At 55.6% G+C, this 7,574-nt stretch overlaps 1 non-coding gene across 1 annotated transcript in view; it reads left to right on the top strand.

The window, feature by feature from the left end:
• Positions 1-72: 72 nt before the first annotated feature.
• Positions 73-7,574, top strand: part of LOC100338792 (uncharacterized) — a 31,813-nt gene continuing 24,311 nt past the window's right edge. The window contains exons 1-2 of the transcript XR_016223387.1: positions 73-221; positions 4,848-7,573. This is a non-coding gene — a transcript (uncharacterized LOC100338792). The remainder of the gene's footprint in view (positions 222-4,847; position 7,574) is intronic.

Below are 7,574 nucleotides of genomic sequence, written 5' to 3'. Positions count from 1 at the left end.
TGCCATACCCGGAGCAAAGTTCCTCCCCTTGGCCTCACCTGGCCGCCTGTGTCTCCCTTGTTCTGGCAGAGGTCGGAGAGGACACCTGGCTGCTTTTCCTGCTCGTGTTCACCGTGCAGGCAAACACTGCTGTGCTCGTGTCCCTTGGAGTGGACGTGCTGCTGCTCAGCTTTGTCATCATGCTGGTGCTGGGCAGCTGATTTTCTGTCACATCTGCCTGAGTACGTACCCCCCCCACCCCCCACCCTGGTCTGAGCACTGCCCACCACCCCAGCATGCTCAGCTTGGCGCCCCAGGCAGGTGGCTTCCTGATCAACCTGGGCCAGACACGAGCTCGTAGCACAACTCTAGGATCTGTTGGCAAGAGCAGAGCACAAGGAGCACAGTGGGGGAGGCTCCACTCGGAAAAGCACCACCCCAGAGGTGCTGTCCCCCTTGCAAGCTCCCTCATCCCTCAGCCAGAGGGGGTGCAGGAAGCCAGGAGAGTGGGCTTCCCTCATTCTGCTTGGTCTCCAGTACAGCTCCCAGCCTGCACCTGTGCCAGCAACATCTGGCACAGAATCGATGCCCTCTGCTGAGAAAGACCCCGTTTGTCAACCCCGGGTCACCCACACACCACATCACCACAAAGCCCTTTGCAAGTGCACTGCACACTTGCTCCTTGCTTTGGGTTCACTTTGGGTCTTGCCTTGAGGCTGGCACTGGTATTTTCCTGGAAAGTAAAATGAAGCACTCTGGTCTGAGTCTTGCGGGGTGCCATACCGAACCCTAAAGTTCCGTGGACTCAGCCAGAATTCCCTGGCCCCTTCTCTACAGCCAGACCCTAGAGAATGGGGGATGAAGGTCCATGTGCTGCACCTTTAAAGCCTTCTTCCACTGCTGCCACTGTCAGGGTTGCTTTTAAATGCTTTCTAAAGCTGTCCAGAAGCTTCTGATATGAAGTGTATCCTGGTTTTCCTGGTGTGAGGTCTCTGCTTTCATGCCCAGTAGACACTTCTCCATCCCCCCCTTACCCAGGGCTCCCTCATGTCCAGTCTCACACCCATACCATGAACCATACAGCACACTATGAACCACACATGTGACATGACACAGCACAGCATAAACCATGTGGGTGACATGACAGCAAGAATCACACATGTGACATGACACAGCATGAACCATGCATATGAAGTAACACAGCACAGCATAAACCACACATGTGACATGATACAAAGCTCACCATGAACCATGCATGTAACCTGACACACCAGGAAGCATGCATGACAGCACATGAACCATGCATGTGGCATACACAGCATAGCATGAACCACGTTTGTGACATGAGAGCATGAGCCACACATGTGACATGACACAGCACACCAAGAAGCACGCATGACAGCACATCATGAACCATGTATGTGATGTGATACACAGCACAGCATGAACTATGCATGTGACATGACACAGCACATGACACACAGTACAGCATAAACCATGCAGATGGCATGACAGCATGAACCACACTGATATGAAACAGCATGAACCACATGTGACATGAAGCACAACACAGCATGAACCACACATGTGACATGACAGCACACCATAGACCATGCACATGGAACAACACACATAACAGGAACCACATATATGTCATGGCACACACACGCAGCAAAGGAATAGGGCTTTTTTGCTTAGTACTGCACAGTTGGTCCCTGCCATTTTTCCTTCAGATTGCAATGATGGAGTGCCGGCCCCAAGCGGGGTGGAGGGATAGATGCTGGATGGAAACAGCGTGTGCAGGTGGCACTTACTTGGCCAGGTGGGCTGGCAAAGCACAGCTGTGAGGCATGGGGACTGTGGAAGAGGGGTGGGGATCCCAAGGGAGGAGGTGGTCAGCTTGGTGGGCACGACTGCCTCCAAGTGGAACAGCTGTGGATGTCCACTGCTGTGTGCTGGTTGCTAGGAGCTTACTGCTGCCCACGCATGCCCGTGTTTAGAGGGGAGCACGGAGATTTGGGAGGGCACAGCCCATACACGATGGGGCAGCCACACTGAAGCCAGTGTGCCCATGCCAGCACCCTTGTTTCTCCAGCATCCTGGTCACACAGCACAGGAGGCCCAGCAGGGTCCCGTGGCTTCCTACTGTTATTGCACATGAGCCCAGGGATACCACCCACGGCACAGCCGAGGCTTTTGTTTCCACAGATCCAAGCCACAAATACAGTTCCAAGGTTGGCCCTGGACATGGGCCATGCACTGCCTCCATGCCAGTATGGTATCCACAGTCAGCATTTGTGGACAGAACCCCTGCCCCCCCCCCCCCCCCCCGAGGCTGTGTTTTGTTTTAAGGGTTGCCGGTGTCAGGTGCAGCTCAAGGAGCGTCCACCACTCCCTTTTCCATCTCTGCCAGGGCTCGCCCTGAAATTGGAGGACCAGGGACAGGTCCATGCCTTCAGCCTTTGTCAGGGTCAGAGAAATGGGGATGCACCCTGTGGCCAACACCCTGGGCCTGGCATCCTTCGCCAGCTGATAGTATGAGAGCACTTTGAGGTATTCCTGGAGAAATGGAATTAAAAGACAAGGTGTCTTCGGGTGCAAAAAAAAAAAAAATTTGAAACCCACATGTATGTGGAGTCTCAGAAAAGCTCATGAAAATGTGAATTATGGGGGGAAAAAAAGCAACACCTGTTGGGCGTCCAAAATACTTAGCACCAAAAACTCAGCTCATCTTTTAGTTCCATTCTTCTGTGAAGTTTCCACTGTGCCCTTGAACTCACAAGCAGCTTCTTGGGCCAAAACCTCAGGAAAGGGTGTGAGTCAAGCAGGGGTGTGGTGCCATGGGCCCTGCCCTGGATCCCCGAGACTGAGTGGAGACACCATAGCATGAGAGGCCAAGAGTCCCCAGAGCACTTAGGCTGGGATCTCATTCATTAGCGCCCCAGGGCCGTGCCTTCCAGCTCCCTGCCTGGCCACTACTCTGTGATTTGAGTTGAGGGTTGGGAGGAGGGGGGTATACAATGTGCCCCTGCTGGCTTGGTTTCCACCCCCCCACACCACCACCAGCAGGAGCCGCTGCTCTTGAAAGACAAGGTAGCACCACCAGCAAACCTGCTGTGGTCGTTTGGAGTTTGTTGGAGTTCAGGGATGTCCCAAGTCCCTCTTTCCCTCCCCACCCCCAGAGAAGTGGTAAGCACATGGCCAGGGGGACAGGGCTGCAGAGGAGTGAGTGCCAGACAGACACAGGCACCAGCCACAGCCTGGGAGGCGTCCACCAGGGGCAGGCGTGGACACGTGATGTTTATGTAGCAAGCTGGCAGTGAGATCAGGGGATCCTGGCCACTGGGGGTTGAAAGGCAGGCAGAGGCCTCCAGGAGGGTGGAAGTCGGGGTGGGAAGGGGAGAGGGACCTCCCTGCATCCTGCCCCACACCAAGGGGCAGGAGCATGAGTCAGGCTGAGCTGGGGATATTTGGACACCACCTGGAGTGGATCTCCATGAAGTTGTTAGGGTCCAGTGGTCCCAATGTGCAGGCGAGCTGGGCCCTCTGCCCAGACCCCCTGTGACAGGGCTTCCACGGAGGCTTTGGTGGGGACCGTGGTCCACAAGGAGGCTGAGGGATCAACCATGAGCGGCTGCTATGAAGCTGCTGGCAGGTGCATGGGCAGCAGGACAAAGCCTCTGTCTTGGTGAGTGGTGGGCTGCAGTGTCCTCACTCCATTCCTCACCTTGAGGGCTGTCTGTGGAGCAGCTAGCAGGATAGGTGTCTGGCTTCAGCAGAGTGAGCCAGCAGGAAGCACAAAGAGAGGCAGTCAGTCTCCTGCATCCCCCCGGCACGGAGGCACCACCTGATGCCACTTTTGTGTCCCATTACATAGAGGCAGTTGGCCACAGAGGCACGAAGCACCCAGGCTGTGATCTGAAGCTGGCAGAGAAGCCCTGGTGTGCCTCCAGCTTGTCCAGGCCCAGAGGAGCTCCCCCCATCCTCACCCCCACCCAAGAGAGATGGGAGGGAAGTAGAAGGGGAGAGGTGCTGTGTGAGGGTGGAGAACTGGTGGCTCACTCAGATGGCCCGAGTGGACACCCTGGCCCTGGCCCTGATTGGATTAGAGGACACGGCAGGGGGGGTGTGGGGACATGGAGGTGACATCTGTTGGGCACAGGCGCTGGTAGAGAGGTAGAAAGGTTGTGAGCATCCTCCATGCTGTATGTATGCTGTCAGCTTACAATGTTTTACGGGAAACGCGCACTACCCAAGCAGGTTTACCAGGAGGCGCTGTGCCCATGGCTCTGATAGCCTCTGGAGAAGCCCAGGCAAAAACAAGAGTGTTAGATTACAAACAAGTACAGGTGGACCTGTTCCTACCATCGCTCAGGTTCTTGGTGCAAGAAGACTGATTGTAGTCAGTCAGACAGCTCAGAACCAGGAGCTGCTCTCAAGGGAATGGAAGGGCTGGGCGTCTCACTCCCCCCACCCTCTGCCATCTGCTCCTGGGGCTGTTAGTGGCCATCTAGTGCAGTAATCCATACCAACCATCCGCTCCCATGCATGGTGGCTGTCAGGAAAAAACAGAGACATGGAAAGTGTGGTGCGCACACTTGGGCAGCCAGCGTCTCCACTGCAGGAGGTTCTGCCATAGCGCCTCAGGTCTGCAGAGGGCTCAGGACAGGCTGCCACTGACCCCTTCCCCCTCCCCCCACCATAGGAAGACCAGCCTAGTAGGGGAAGTCACCCTGGATCACAGGGCACAAACCTGGTCCTGTCCCAGGCAGGTGGAACATACAGGCCCTCTTGCCTGCTTGTTGGTGGGAGTGGGTGTGGTGACCCCTCTCCCCCTCCTCCACTCCCTCCCATTCTGCTGCTTCCAGTGACCAAGAAGATGAGCACATCTGACTTCATGGTGCAACACCGCTCTGACCAAGCTGCAGACACAGCAGGCAGCTGGGATCTGACTCTGTGCATGGAGGAGGGACTCAAACAGCAGGTGGGCTCATTGTTATGCTCCTGAGAGGCTGGGGACCCTGTGGGTCACATTTTCTTGTTTCACTGCAAGGCAGGCCCCTGTGTGTGCATATGTCTGTGTGTATGTGTCCCTTTCCCATACCCACTCCCAGCGTTCTCCAGGGTCGGCCACCTGTGAGTTCCCCACTGGGCTGTGCCAAGCAGGGTTGCCCTGTTTCAGTTCCTGAAGCTAAAGATTCTCCAGAGGGAAGGGATCCTTCTGCCCCACCCACCCCCCATCCCTGCAGGGCTGCACAGAAAGCAAAGGGGTGGCACCACTGTCAGGGAAGGTGACATTGGGTTGGAAAAACCCCACCAGCCCTCTCTCCAGACTCAAGCTCTCAGGATGCCCGCCATGCAGGGCCACAGCACATGGCCTTCCTTAGTGGGCTACCTTGAGGAGGTGCTCAGGTCACCTGCCATCAGGAAAAAGCAAAAACACTTAAGATTCTCCCAGGATCCTGTGAACCATGCATGGAGGGGTGAGGTCCTGAGGCATCCCATGAGGCCAACGGTGTGAACTGTGTGATGTCATAGCACTTGGGGAAGGCGTTTTATTTTATTTATTTACTTTATTTGAGAGTCAGAGTTATAGACAGAGAGGGAGAGGTCTTCCATTCACTGGTTCTCTCCTCAAATGGCCTCAACAGCTAGGGCTGGCCTGATCAGAAACCAGGAGCCAGGATCTTCTTCCAGGTCTCCCATGTGAGTGCAGGGGCCCAAGGACTTGGCCATCTTCTGCAGCTTTCCCAAGTCATAGCAGAGAGCTGAATCGAAAGTGGAGCATCCAGGACTCAAACCAGCACCCATATGGGATGCCGGCCCTGCAGGTGGCAGCTTTACCCACTAAGCCACAGAGCTGGCCCCAGGGATGACATTTTTAAGAATTAAAGACCTTCCCACAAGGCCTAACCTGGGGAGGCAGGCATGTGCACAGGGATATAGCTCAGCCAGGGGCTGCGAGTCTCCCTGGAATCTCCCATGGGGAAAAGCTAAGTGTCCAACAGCTTCATTTCATGAGTCTTTCCTTTATCCCCACGGAATCTTCCCCTAGAAGATTCCCCAAACTTCTCTTCTCCAGGGTCAGTTGTGGGCACAGGAGTTGCTGATTCATCTGGGAGGAGTAAATCCCAAACAGTGCAGGCTGTGGCAGAGCTGAAAATAATCCCATTTCCCCCGACAGCCTATAGGTGGCTCCCTGTGGAAACCCAATCGCCAATTCCCTCTCCAACAGGACTTTCTGCCCATGACCCCTGCACAGGGCACATTGCACGTGACCACTCTGCTCCTGACCCCTGTGTGTGCGTGCTGGTTCACTCCCCAGATGGCTGCAAGGGCCAGCACTGGGCCAGGCCAAAGCCAAGAGCTTCCTCCAAGGTCTTCTCTATATGAATCTCAGCCCAGCCCAGATGCCCCTGTTGTGTGGTGAGCTCCCTGCTCCCACAGCTGCAAGGACCTGCCTGACTGGCTGGGGTTCTGCAGATTAAGAGGGAAACCACAGGGAACCCCACAGCCTCCAGGGGGCGTCCGTGAGCTGTCTTCCCAAAGAGAAGCTGCTCTGCTGACAGGTGCTCCTGCCTTCTCGAGGGAGCTGGAGCTCCACTTCAACCATCAGCTCAGAGAACTCATGCCCCAAGGTGAGCCCTCGCCTGTCCCTTTTATCTCAAGTACAAGGTGCTGGCCAGATCCAGGCAGTCAGGTGAAACTCCATGTACTGGTTTCTCACCCACAGCAATCGATCTCTCACAGGTGTGGAGCCTGGGACGTTCCAGACCATGGCTGCCAGTGTCCATGAGGGCATTTTCTTTCTTTGGGGAGGGAACTTCCATTCACTGGTTCACTCCCCAAATGACTGCAGTGGCCCAGGGCTGGGTCAGGCCAAAGCCAGGAGCCAGGCAGGAGCTTCTGCCAGGTCTCCCACACTGGTGCAGGGTCCCAAGCCTTTGGGTCATCTTCCACTGCTTTCCCAGGTACATTACCAGGGAGCTGGATCAGAAGTGGAGCAGCCAGGACTCGAACTGCCGCCCCTGTGGGATGCTGGCACTGCAGGTGGAGGCTTAGCCTTCTATGTCACAGTGCTGGCCCTGCTTGGAGGGCATTTTCTGCTTTTTGGAAATGCCTTGCTGCATCCTGTGGAGGTGGGAGGGGTGAGGCAACTCTTTGGGATTCTCTTGCAGAGAGTCACAGGTCCTATGCTGAAGGCTGTGTTCCTGGTCCTTTGCCCTCTGATCATATCCTCAGCATGAGGGGCTAGGAGGAGTTCCACAGGAGGACTTCTTGGGGGAGGTACACACACAGGTGGACCCTGGCAACCACTCTCGCCACTCTTGAGGTAAACGCCACACAGCCATCATCGGGGTCTCACATAGAGAAAGAAGAGAGTACACTACTCCCCAGTAAGATACTCAGCTGTGGAGACCCAATCCCCGGGGCCCCTTAGCTCAGAACCGACCCTAACACACTTGGCATTTCATGTGACAAAGCACTGATGTCAGCGACTCCATTCTCATTGACCCCCTGTAGGACAAAGGTGACCACTGGAGGCACTCATTTTCTAGTGTGTTGTAACCCCTGGGATGGGCTCTTCTATCCGG

This window comes from Oryctolagus cuniculus, chromosome 16 (assembly GCF_051225735.1).
Source record: "Oryctolagus cuniculus isolate XC-2025 breed Fujian yellow rabbit chromosome 16, ASM5122573v1, whole genome shotgun sequence".
Lineage (NCBI taxonomy): Eukaryota > Metazoa > Chordata > Mammalia > Lagomorpha > Leporidae > Oryctolagus > Oryctolagus cuniculus.
Note: the sequence above shows the minus strand (reverse complement) of the source record. Positions and strands in the feature narration are given on the sequence as shown.